This window comes from Ornithorhynchus anatinus, chromosome 4, assembly GCF_004115215.2.
Source record: "Ornithorhynchus anatinus isolate Pmale09 chromosome 4, mOrnAna1.pri.v4, whole genome shotgun sequence".
NCBI lineage: Eukaryota > Metazoa > Chordata > Mammalia > Monotremata > Ornithorhynchidae > Ornithorhynchus > Ornithorhynchus anatinus.
The window spans coordinates 5968694-5982630 of record NC_041731.1 but is presented as its reverse complement, the minus strand read 5'-3'; the positions used below and the strand labels follow the sequence as shown (position 1 = coordinate 5982630).

The 13937-nt window shown below is 44.9% G+C and overlaps 1 long non-coding RNA gene and 1 other non-coding gene across 3 annotated transcripts in view; both read right to left on the bottom strand.

Annotated features, from left to right (window-relative positions):
* Nucleotides 1-13937, bottom strand: part of LOC114811242 — a 162816-nt gene that overhangs the window by 31805 nt on the left and 117074 nt on the right. The window lies entirely within an intron of this gene.
* TRNAF-GAA lies at nt 114-186 on the bottom strand. Its single transcript has one exon. It is a non-coding gene; the product is annotated as a tRNA-Phe (tRNA).

Genomic DNA, 13937 nt, shown 5'->3' with positions numbered 1-13937 from the left:
GTTTACTATGTGCAGAGCACTGTACTAAGCGCTTGGAATGAACAAGTCGGCAACAGATAGAGACGGTCCCTGCCGTTTGACGGGCTTACGGTCTAATCGGGGGAGAAATTACCTGCCGCAACCCGGGATCGAACCAGGGACCTTTAGATCTTCAGTCTAACGCTCTCCCAACTGAGCTATTTCGGCTGCCCATAAAGCATCCACAATCTCCCCGTCGGGGAATTGAACCCCGGTCTCCCGCGTGACAGGCGGGGATACTGACCACTATACTAACGAGTGTTGTCTCAAGCAGTCAGTGAAACCAGAATTCAGGTAACTCTTGAATATCCATAGCGTAAGGCACACAGTGACCTCTGACCTTAGTGTTTGTCTAGCAAATTTCATTGACCTATGTTATCTCTTCTGCCCTTAACCTCGCTCTACCATTTTGAACACATCCTTGACATCACTCTAGCAGAGCGATTGAGAATCTCCCGGAGAGGCTGGGTCGAGGAAAACAAAAAGATGTCAACCATTGCCTCCAATCTTCCCAAAGTGGCTCCTTTGTGCTGCCTGCAGTAGATGAGAGCTTCCAGTGATAAGTTAAGAATGATTTGAAGAAGAGTTATTTACTTCCACCGGGGGAAGAAGAAATAGATGGGTAACCATTAGCTGAAATATTTTTGGACATTAAGTCAATTTCTGGAGAAAATGGAATCTGGATGAAGCGGCACCTTCAAGTTTTTATGACATTCACTTCTCTTTCATGGTTTTTAATACAATTTTAACACTACCAGTCACAGATGGTATACGTAAAATAGGAACAAATTCTACTCCCAAAACACCTCTTTGTCCACCCGGTAAGGGCTGTTTCCCTTGTAGCATCTGAATTGCCTCAGTAATACCTGTCACTCATTTCTATTCCGGATGAAAAATATCCTTTTATGGCATTTATTCCGTCCTACCTGAGTGCTAAAGTCTTATGCTAAGCACTGGGGCAGGAGAAGGATACACATAATACATTTGGACACAGTCCCTGTCCCACATGGGGGCCCGATGCGATAGGAGCAGTGCGGCCCAGTGGAAAGACTCCAGGACTGGGAATCAGAGGACCTGGGCTTTAATCCTGGCTCTGCCATGTGTCTGCTGTGTGACCTTGGGCAAGTTTCTTAACTTCTCTGTGCCTGTTTCCTCATCTGTCAGTTGGGGATTAAATTCTATTCTCTCCTATTTAATAAGAACAATAGCAATAATAACTGTGGTATTTGTTAAGCCCTTACTATGTGCCAGGCACTGTATTAAGTACCAGGGTGGGACAAGCAAATCCAGTTGGACGGAGTCCCTGTCCGACATGGGATTCACAGTCTTAATCTCCATTGCACAGATGAGGTAGCCGAGGTACAGAGAAGTTACGTGACTTGCCCAAGGTCACACAGCACACTGGCCGGATTGGAACCCAGGTCCTTTGGACTCCCAGGTCCGTGCTCAATCCACTAGGCCATACTGCTTCTCCAGTAGACTGTGAGCCCCATGTAGGGCAGGGACTGTGTCCAACCTGATTAACTTGCATCTAACCCACTGCTTAAAATAATTTTTGGTACATAGTATGTGCTCAACAAGTACCCTAATTAATGCAGATGGAGGGAGGACAGTAATTTTTCTCCATTTAACTCAAGAAGGAATTGAAGGGTGAGTCTCCAACTCCCAGTGCCACAGTCCCATGCTCTTTCCATTAAGCTTTACTGCCTCTCCGAAGTTATGAAGTTAGTCGCTCTTTACACTGTTATGCGATTGCCTCGTCTTTATTCAAGGTCAGGTTATTCCACCTACAGAGGATCAGTGTCCTTCTATTTCCTCATCTCCTGTAGGCAATTTTTCTGTGGATCTGTGCCCTCTCCAGAGGGCAGGCAGCATAAAGGAAAGGAAACAGATAAAACAATCAGTGACTCTCAGCATGGCTCAGTGGAAAGAGCCTGAGTTTCGGAGTCAGAGGTCATGGGTTCGACTCCCGGTTCTGTCACTTGTCAGCTGTGTGACTGTGGGCAAGTCACTTCACTTCTCTGGGCCTCAGTTACCTCGTCTGTAAAATGGGGATTAACTGTGAGCCTCACTTGGGACAACCCGATTAGCCTGCATCTACCCCAACGCGTAGAACAGTGCTCTGCACATAGTAAGCGCTTAACAAATACCAACATTATTATTTGCTTTCAATTAGTAGATGTTTAAATCATGGACAGTGAGAGAGAGGGTCACCAATGGTAAAATGAAGTTTTGTTTAATCATTGAATGTCACTTTGAGGGAGCATGGCCTAGCAGAAAGAGTAGAGAAATGGGAGCCTGGAGACCTGCGTTCTAGTCTCAGCCTGTTGGGTGACTTTGGGCAAGTCACTCACCGTATGCAGGGAACGTGTTCACCATTCATTCATTCACTGGTATTGATTGAGCGCTTACTGTGTGCGGAGCACTATACTAAGCACTTGGGAGAGTATAACAATAAACAGACAAGTTCCCTGCCCACAGTGAGCTTATAGTCTAGAGGGAGCTTTCAATCAAGAAGACTTCGGCCATGAGCAACAGTATGGCCTAATGAGGAGCAGAATGGTCTCGTGGAAAGAGCTTGGGAGTCAGAGGCCCTGGGTTCTAATTCCAGCTCCACCACATGCTTACAGTGTGACCTTGGGCAAATCATTTCACTTCTCTGTGCCTCAGTTACCTCATCTGTAAAATGGGGATCCAATACCCGTTCTCCCTCCTACTCTGCGAGCTCTATGTGGACCAAGGACTGTGTCCTGATTAACTTGAATTTTCCCTCGGATTTCAAATAGTCCTTGACACACAGTAAGCGCTTAAGAAATACCACAATAATTGATGATTAATAACTACTCAACTACTACAAATCCCAAGTGCTTAGTTCAGTGCTCTGCACACAGCACTCAAAAAATATGTTTGTTTGACTGATTGACTTAGCCTCTCTGGGCCTCCAATTCCTCATCTGTAAAAAGAAGCATAAGCTACCTTCTCTACTTCCCTCTTAGACTATGAGCCCCATGTGGGACAGGGACTGTGTCTGATTTGATTCTTTCGTAACAGTTACCACAGGGCAAGCCCCTCATAAATACTATTTTTATTATTCTTCCGGGTGTTTTCCCCTGTATAGGCCAGGGTCTTAACATCAAGCCTTGATCTGTATTGATTTCCAGTTCAGGGCCTTCACCAATTTGTTAGTAACTGCACACTTTTTTCCCTTACAGGATGATGCCAAACAAAGAAAACAATGAGGATTGCTTTCTACACAAACGTGAAGGAAGGGCCAACAGATGTCCTGGATATTTTTAAACCAATTACCAGAACCGTTCCTAGCCTGAGCAGGCACAGAGAGTCTGAAAACGCTCCCTTTTGCCGCGCGTTTGACTTATTTCTGGGATCATTCATTTATCACATCTTGAGCTATAGGTGAAAATACCTTGAGCAAGCCAACCTGCAATCAATGCATTCCAAGCAGTTAGCAACGCTCTGGAGGAAATCCTACAGGGTTTATCTTATTTCTGGCTTTAATGGCAATTCCTCTAATTTGGATTTTTCCTTTAAGGAGGAAGAAGTGCTTAGCTCTTGGTGCTTGGCTTGCTGAATTACTGCCCCTCAATCAGTGTGGCTGGATTTCATTTAATACTGGAGGTAGATTAGGAGAAACTATGAGGGAGAAGTTCAAGGACTTTGGAGTGGTGTAACCCCATTTCCACCTCCTACCCCTCCTATTCTGGAAGATCAGTTTGCCTAGCAGAAAGAGCTCGGGATTCACTACTGAATAAGTGAATGCATATGGATGAATGAACGAATAAATGTTTGCATGTATGCTTGAGTAAGTGAATGAATGCATGGGTGGGTAAGTGAATGAATGAATTCACATGTAGGAAATTTATTTATATTAATGCCTATCTTCCCCTCTAGACTGTAAGCACCTCATGGACAGGGTACTTGTCTACCATCTCTGTTGTACTGTACTCTCCTAAGTGCTTAACACAGTGCTCTACAGAGAATAAGTGCTCTAAATACCACTGATTGATTGATTAATGAATGAGGACACAGATACGTGCATGAGTAAGTGAATGAGTGGATGAATAGATGAGATCTTTCAGGTCCTCCCCTAAGTAGGAGGGCCATAAATTTTCCACTAGCTGTCAGTTCTTCACCAATGCTCAGAAACCAAGTGTTGGTATTTAAAGAGTTTTCAATCTGCAATTCACTGCGAGAGTTAGTGAGCACAGGTCCTTGAAACCTCTCATAGACACTTAAATCTTTTAAAGAGATGGGAAGAAAGCCAAACAGAAATGGAAAAGTCTTGGAATATGTAAGGCTCTGTTTTTTTAATCTTTTAAATTTTTTTAATGGTATTTGCTAAGCATTTACTAAGTATCAAACGCTGTTCTAAGCTCTGGGGTAGATACAAGCTGATCAAGTAGGACATCGTCCATGTCCCACATGGGGCTCACATCTATAAAATTCCCTTTTTATAGATGAGGGAACTGGGGCACAGAGAAGTTAAGTGTCTTGCCCAGAGTCACACAGCAGACAAGAGATAGAGGCAGGATTTAGAACCCAGGTCCTGACTTCCAGGCCCATGCTCTATCCACTGGGTTGTACTGCTTGTCTGTTCTCTCTCTTCTAGTAGGTTCTTCAGGGTGGGCTCTTGTCTTCTGAACTTTTTCAGGAATGCAAATTTGTAAGATCTAGAGAGCAACATACATTATAAGAGATGCTTTTTCATACGTATCATGGCAAAAAATAAGCTCCTGCCACTTTTCCTTTCTTTGAAGAAATATTTGTAAGGAGGAGAAATGACAGATACTGAATTCTTCAGAGGAGGTCCCTCCTTTGGCAAATGTTGTTGAGGTTGGGAGGCTTTCAATAATAAGAAGAAGAAATGGGAAATCCACTGGAGTTTTTACTTACTTCTCATCAGTGAGTTTTCCAATGATTCAGCTATTGAGCTACTACTTTATTATTCCAGCCTGGCCCCTAAGTACAGTTTTCTGCACACAGTAAGCGCTCAAAAAATACCACTGATTAGTTGATTGGGAACTAGGAGATCAAGGATCTAATCAAGACTCTGCCGGCTGGGGCTGGGCCCTCAGGGGTGAAAGTTTCTGACTAAAGAGCCACCTAGGGCATTCTAGGAGGTGGACAGGTCCAGCAGGAATCCTGGAAAGCAGCTGGCTCATGTGGATGGAGAAGACCGTAGCCGTTACCGAGGCAACTGCCCGTCGGGTCACGGTGCTACAGCCCAGCGTCGGCACTGACGATGCGGTCGCTTTGGCCACGAACTGGTTCTGGACATAAAAAAGCCTTGTACTGTGATGTGTCACATCCCTGACCATCCACTAGCAGAGAAAGCATGGGACCGGGAATCGGGACACCCAGATTTTGTGTCTGACCTGAAAATCTTGTATCTATCTAGGCACGTAGCAAGGTTCGTGGCATATAATATGCACTTAGTAAATGCCATCGCTAACTAACATCCATTCCAATGACTGGTCCGAGCCTTGCAGCCCTAAGGCAATCAATCAACTAAAGTTATTATGGAGTTCCTAACTGTGTACAAGGCACTAAACTAAGCGTTCAGTATCCCAGAGAACGATATAGCCACTTGGAAACGACCACGAGCCCGTATCTCTCCCCCGCGATACAGCACTGTATCGCAACTGCATGCGGTCTATGAGTCCTCCAAAAGATGTTCTGGCTTCCTTGATTTGATTTTCTGCAGACATATTAATTGATCAGTATTAAGCTATCCATCAACCTGGAAACTGATCTTGGCAGAGCCTCTCTTGGGCAAGACACCGCTCCCAGGGAAATAGAGCACATCCTTTCAACCACCCACCCACTCTGAATGACACCGTCCGCCTGGAATCTAAGATTGAACATCCCGCCAGGCATTTCCCCAGCAAATGAATCATTAGCCCGTGCTATGCAACTTGTCTCGACTCTGGCTCTGACTTAAACAATTCATTAAAACCTCGCCTTTGTGCCAAGCTAACTCAACCCTCTTCCTGCCTCCTCTACTTCATTAAAAGACAGTCATTTTGCCAATGCTCTCCTCTGACGAGGACTCGGTCTAAAAATGTTTCTCCAGGCACACTATACATTGTGATTGGCAGTCAGGGAAAGAGTAATGCCCCGACAAACGATTCTCCTGCTCCTTTTTGGCCAAAGATTTGTGTCTTGAGATTCCATCTTCTGCAAAATAAACAGTGAATGTGCCAGCAGATAAATGATAAACAAAGATCGTGACCAAAAAGGAGAAAAAGGGGATTTTATGAGGAGAGTGACTCTTCTTTATTTCCTAAAATGTCTAATATGATGCAGTGGATATAGAAACTCTAGGTAATTTGATGGCAAAGACTGATTGGGAGTGTGGCCCAGTGGAAAGAGCCCAGACCTGGGAGCCAGAGGGTCTGGATTCTAATCCCAGCTCCATTAATCCTAATGGCTCAACTAGGAAGAACACCTCTCTGTTATGACTAGCACTGATCACAGTGTGGCTTAGTGGAAAGAGCCCGGGCTTGGGAGTCAGAGGTCATGAGTTCTAATCCTTGTCTCTGCCCCTCGTCAGCTGTGTGACTTTGGGCAAGTCACTTACTTCTCTGTGCCTCAGCTCCCTCATCTGTCAAATGGGGATGAAGACTGTGAGCCCCACGTGGCGCAACCTGACTACCCTATATCTACCCTAGCACTTAGTGCTTGGCACATAGTAAGCGCTTTACAAAAACCATCATTAATTAATTAATGCTCAGACTTCTGGCTGCTAGTCATCTGTGGTTTAAGATGATCCAATCTACGTGATTTAGGCCCCATCACAACCCTCTATTTTCACCAGGGTAGGTGGGGCACAGGGTGATCTTAAGCTCCATGTTCCGAAGTCGACGACTACTTTTTCACGGACCGTCCCCAAGGTTTTGCCGGCTGACGATTAAAGGAGAAATCCGGCAAAGTATGACACACCCTCAGAAAAAAACAACCCAAGATGATTCTTCATTTCTAGCTGAATTCTGAAACCGGGAGTTTGGCTGTTGCAATCTACCTGTTTTATGGAGAAATGAAAAACGATCTTTTTCGGATCCTGAAACTATATCATGTCAGAACTGCATCTTAATGGTTTATTAGGAGGAAGCATGAGAGTTGTTTGGGGAATTAGCCAAGGTCCCTCAGCCCATCAAAGCTTATCCTGTCTTAACAATTCCTCTCCTGCAGGACAGCCTCTGATTGCTTTTGTGAACATCCCTATATTTTCCCCTCAACTACTCGGCCCGGTAAGATACAGGGCACATACAAGGCTCGTTTTTCCCACCGTGGAGTCTCATTTGGCTTTACCCTCTGGCCCCGTGGCGACCCTTCTAGCCCACTGTGACTACCCTTCTGACTTGTAAAGGATAATGAGAGAACCCTCCTTACTTTCGAGTGGGGTTTCTTGGACAAGGGAAGAAGGAGTGAAGCTGGAAGGACTGTGAGCATCAGTCGGTGTTAGAAATTTGGGAGAAGGCAGGATTTGACACTGCTGTCCGGTGGTAGAATGTATTTACCAACTCTGTTAGATCGTACTCTTCCAAGTGCTTGGTACAGTGCTCTGCACACAGTAAGCACTCAATAAATATGATTGGTTTATTGGTAGATGCACTCATTTCTTCTCCTCTTTCTCTTTCTCCATACATACGTGGGGAGGGAAAGAGGGAGGGAGAGAGAAACAAGGAGGGGGAGGGAGGACTGAGAGAGAGGGGCACTGGGAGAGGGACTGTAGCTTGTTATGGGTGGAGAATGTGTCTGCTTATTGGTATACTGTACTCTCCCAAGCACTTAGTACAGTGCTCTGCACTCAATAAATGCAATTGAATAAATAAATGAATAAATGGAGAGGGAGAAGAAGGGGACAGAGAGAGACAAAGAGGGAGAAATAAAAGGAGGAGGAGAGGTAGACAAGTAGACTCAGGACAAAGTAATAAATGTTTATAGAGTAATTGATACAACTTTTTATGCTTGCTGGTCCTAGACCAATCCCTGGCATCATCATCAACGGTATTTGAGCGCTTACTGTACTAAGCGCGTGGGAGGACCATTCTAGAATTCAAATACAGTGCCAGGCATCTTGATGTCTCACTCGTTTTCTTTTCTTTGAGTCACTGATTTAGAACCTAGGCGAACATAAAGATTGTAACCTCCTCCTTAGACTTTTAGCTCAAGGGCAGCGACTGTGTCCCAAATTTACTTCGAGCTGAATAGTGTTGGCATTCAATAAATGTTACCGGTGATGAAAAGGGAACCACAGAAAGATGGAGCTGAAAGGATGATAAGGGGACAAGGAGCAATTCTTGGGAATAATGTCTTGAGATGTCACTATTCCCAGAGTCGCAGAGGAGGGCAACTGGACATTTGCAATAGCAGGTGGATCGGAGTAACTCATTTAGACCAGAATATGATAATCAAGCAATATGATCAACTAGAAAGAGCAAAGGACGAGAATTCAGAGGACCTGAGTTCTAATTCCAGCTCCGCCACTTGCCTGTTGTGTGTCCTTGGGTAAGTCACTTCACTTCCTCTCTGCCTCAGTTCCCTCATCTGGAAAATGGAGATTCTAAGCCTGTTCTTCCACCTACTAAAACTGTGAGCCCCATGTGGGACCTGATGATCTTATATCTACCGCAGCACTTTAGAGCAGTGCTTGGCACATAGTAAGCACTTAAACATCACAGTTATCATTATTATTATTATTATTATCAGAGTCATTTGCCTGGTGAAAATCCCACTCTGCGGGGATGGAAGCACAGAAATTTTACAGGGAATTTGTTTCTCGTTTCCCACGCGTGAAAGCGACGCACCCAAAATACAGCCATGCCAGCTCTGTAACTTGGCGGCTGGAGGCAAAGGCAACGTGTGAAGCAAGAAACACAAATAGCAGAATGTGCAATAAATGTTGCTAAGTGTTGCTTAGCAATACAAAGTGCGTGTGGGCGGCGCACTGCTGATGTCACTCCCAGAAGCGGGTTGGCTCCCAGGCTTGGTGGAACCGAACTCTGTGCCAACCAGCTCCCAGGGCCAAGACGCCAAAAGCCGGTTGTCTAGAGAGGCAAGCCTCGGTTTCCCATGTTTGTGGCTGGAGCGGTGGTCTGGATAAAGCCAAATAAGAGATGCCAATTTAATAGGTGATGTGAGCGAGGTTGTAGAGTCTGTCACTTTAGACTCGGGTGCCACTGGGAGAGAGAGAGAGAGAGGCTATGCCTCAGTTTCCTCATATATAAAATAGGGGGGGCAGCATTGCCTAGTGAATGGAGCTCAGTCCTGAGAGTCAGAGGGACCTGAGTTCTAATCCCAGCTCTGCCATTTGTCTTGGGCAAGTTGCTTAACTTCTCTGTGCCTCAGTTCCCTCCTCTATAAAATGGGCATTAAGGCTGTGAGCCCCATGTGGGACAGGGACTCTGTCCAACCTGGTTATCTTGTATCTACCCAAGAGCAGTGCTTGGCACAGAGAAAACACTTAATACCATAATTATTAATAATTATTAGAGGGGGAGTAGGCAGGGAGGCTCACAGAGGGCAAGAAGTTCATTAGAAATCTGTGGGGACTAATCCAGAAAATGGAAAATCTACTTGTGGATGATCATGAGTTAATTTCATATATACACAAGTAAATGCATAAATGTGGATATACCTATAATACCCACATATTTACATGGAGTTTCTAACGGGGAACCTTACGTAGAAATGTGTGTGACCAAAAGATGAGGTGCATCTAAGGCGACTGTATACGTATGAACACTGTTTTCATATAAAGATTGTGTATATGTACACGTGTATACATATCTAGTGATTGTGAACATATATGGCTGGACACATACAAAGACTGTATATATCTACAACTGTATACACCAAGATTTTGTACATACATAGCTACAAGAATATAGAGATTGTGTAAATATTCAACTGTATATATACACATATATAGAATGTGTATATATACAACTGTATATATATTGAAATTGTGTACGTAAGCGTGCATATGCTATTTGCTTCGCAGAAAGATTTTGTACATATACACTGTGTGTGTACATATGTGAAATATATATATATTCAGAGAGAGAGAGAAAGAGAGAGAGACTGTGTACATATACACATGTGCAAGCCCTGTTTACTTCACAGAGGTCGGCTATCTATATACTCATATGGAGTTTGCTATTATCAAGTCTGCCGACCATTTTTTGATTCTGCCCCTTAGCTACATGCCAACCTCGAAGGGTTTGAGAGCAAAGAGGTTCATCTCGCCTCACTACCACCAACCTTCTGGTTTGCCTTCAGGGGATCTGGTCCTCTAGTTTCCCGGGATGTTTCGCTGCACGAAGCTGTGCTGCGTGAATGGGTCTCCCCTGTGCTTCCCCATGCCACACCCTCACACCCCCGACCCTCCCACTGCACACAGAGACACTTCCTAGTCGTGCTTTGGAACACCATAGCTGAACAGATTCATTTATTCATTCATTCGTATTTATTGAGCGCTTTCTATGTGCAGAGCACTGTATTGAGCTACTGCGAGAGAACGATTCAACAATAGGCACATTCACTGTCCACAATGAGCTTACAGTGTAGAAGGAGAGACAGAAATGAACTTTTCAGGAAGGCATTCATTCAATTTGTATTTATTGAGTGCTTAGAGTGTGCAAAGCACTGTACTAAGCACTTGGGAAGGCATCAACCCTCCTTCATGGCATCACTGGCACCCTTTTATCCGAAGGAGAGAGGCCATTCTTCCTGACCTTGGCCAGTGCTGTGTTCCCAGCACTCACCGATGGTGGAGAAGAGTCTTATTTTTCTGGATGATTTCTAGGGAGGTCAATCAGTCAATCACATTTATTGAGTGCTTCCTGTGCACAGACCACTGTTTTAGGTACTTGGGAGAGGACGACGTAACCGAGTTCATAGACCTTTCCCCTGCCACAACGAGCTTACAGTCTAGAATGAGCTTAACCTAGTGAAAAGAGCATGGGGCCGGAAGGAGTTAGGAGACCCAGGTTCTAGTTTTGGCTCTACTTCTTGCCTTCTGGGTGACCTTGGGCAAGTCACTTATCTTCCGTGAGCCTCAATTTTTTCACCTGTAAAATGGGGAGATAATATCTGCTCTTCATTTCTCTTAGCCTGAGAGCCCCATGTGTGACAGGGACTACGTCAGATCTGATGATCTTGTATCTAACCCAGCATTCTGCACAGTGTTAGGCACACAGTAAATGCTTATAAGTATGGTCTTGCTTGGTAGCCCTCTAATGATGCTAATTAACTCCCTTTCTATACTCTCACCTGCCTATGTAATCAACCTGCCTACAAGCCCTCCGGTGTCATTCCCCTGGACAGAACAGCTCAGGGCAATTAGCCTAAACCACAGAGTCTGTGAGAACTCAACATGGTATCGGACATTTACTTCAGCACCCCACAGATATTCCAGTTGAGCTGGGGGAACCCAAGACAATCTGCCGATCCTTTTCATTTCACAAGCCATTACCTTTTGCAGTCCCTATCCACCAGCCTGAACCCCTGCCCCAGTTCAACAAAGCAAGAAGATCTTAAACTGGCACCTGCCTGCCTCGCTTTGGCCCTCGTGATCTTAGAATTCAGTTACTTAAACCCAGTTAGATGGTGTTGAGCCTTTACTGCTTAAAACTCCAGAGGGGTCCCAAATTGATTCCCTGTGGGCATACAGGAGGTCTTGATAAAGCCCCAAATCTATAGTCAAATAGTAGACACCTTACATTTGACTTGTTGCCGACTTGTTCATTCCAAGCGCTTAATACAGTGCTCTGCACATAGTAAGCGCTCAATAAATTCTATTGAATGAATGAATATGACACCTGTCTTTTAAGCAACAGAAACTCTTGGATAAAGAGTTATGTTACAGGATACCTACCAATGCTACATGGCACCAACCAAATCAATCCATCAGTGGTATTTATTGAGAGCTAAATAATTTGGGAGAGCACAATACAACCAGATTGTAGACACATTCCCTGTCCCCAAGGAGCTTACACTCTAGAGGACCAATCACCAGAATCGCTAGGCATTTGTGCTAACAGGTCTTCCCATCATCCTTATTTTTAAATATGAGGGAGTGGTGATTTAGCAAAATGAAAAATAAGTTCCCCGACGACCCATAGAAACTGGTCTTAACTGATCGTGCTCAGTGCTCAGGAGATAATGTGTTGCCCACCTGCTGTTTAGCTAAGGCCTCCCCTACCGATCAAAGCCCAACACATTTACACAGACAACCAGGGAAGGTGCTATGATTTGATTTTCTGGGGCATTGCTTTCTGGTGAAGGTCAGATGTTAGGCAGTCTCAGTAGCAGAATTGACTCAGACTTTCCTTTTCAGCCTGCCGCATGGCACGTGGGATGCAGCTAGGAATATTCTCTTCCAACCTCTCCAGGGAGTCCGGTTCAACTTTCGGCTCCAGAGTCCAGCTACAACATGGAGGAAAATCCTTCGGACTCCCAGGACCAGGCTCTATCCACTAGGCCATACTAATTCTCTTTTGCTCTGCCAGAAAAAGAGTCAGTCCTTTGGGCCCCACAGAGTTGAAGGAGAAAGTGTTCTATTGCGGTGTGGGAGGGAGCAGCTTTTCCACTAAGAAATGGGAGGAGAGGACCCAGACAACCAGAATCTCTCTTCAAAGCTGCTTGGGAGATGTTTAAACAAAATGCCAACAACCACTTGAGAAATGAAGCATTTTGCCCTCCCCTTCTTTAAGTGAAACTCAAAGTCAATTTTTTGCCCCTGAGTATCAGTTTCTTCCAGTTCAGGTGGTGTTAAAATGGATGGGAAAGCAGGAGTCAGAATTTAAACCACGCTTGACCAATCGCGCCTCGGCAATTCTTTCTTTCTCCGTGGGGAGATGATTTATTCCAGATATTAAAGGTGCCCCCTTCCTCTATCTCCCGCAGCCAAGCCCCTTTATGCTGCGTTCAGAAACGGCCCTCGCTCCCGTACTTGCTACGAACTATTGACACTCTGCAGCTAGCCGAAAATGGCAGCTTGCAAACTGAAGCAAGGCTTAACAGCCGTGATCCTTGTTTTGTTTCGGGAAGAATGAATTCCGAGAGTCTCCTGCTGGGTTTGGCCATTATGTGATTTCAGAGCTGAAAGCAACTGGATTTATTTATCAAGTCACGGAAGAGATGCCGGCAAGGGCGTCAAAAAGCACTTGCTTTTTTCCCCACTGGGTGATGTCTGCCTCCAGAGAGACCACTGGGAGGGGAGAGGAAGCTAAGTGGTGACAAAGAGGCCACAAGAAACCAGGAAAATGAGAAACAGTTTCAGCCTTCACGGACACCAGTGCTAAACTCAATCGATTTTGATGTTGACCATCCCCTGAGAGAGTCCAATTCAGTCATATGAAAACATCGAGAGGGAGCTCAAGGGGACATAAACGATACCCTAAGCACTCATATCTACTCCTGTATGCATTCATGGGCACAAGTACTGGATTCCCAAAGAGCAATGATCTCTTGGGCTTCTGGCCTTGTCCAGTTTAGGGTCTCCTCTCTCCCCCGTTTTCTCCATTGTCCCTTCTACTTTCCCATGTTTCCCTTTACTGAGTTGTTGGAAGGGAATGTGTTTCTGTTTATTGTTATATTGTACTCTTCAAAGCACTTAGTATAGTGCCCTGCACACAATAAGCACTCAAAAATACATCTGACTGACTTTTCCCTCTCTCCCCTCTCCTTTTCTTAAGACCCTCTCTAGCCCGGCCCATTTTGGTCCACCCCTTTCTAAAATCTGGTCCTCCTAATGGTAAATTCATATTACTCTCAAAGTCAATCAGGCTAGATGTGGGATTTGACGGCAGGGAGTGGGAAAATGAGAGTGGAGATAAATGTTGTGGACGATAGATTAGGTTAATAAGCTCAGTTATGATAGAAAAAGAATATGC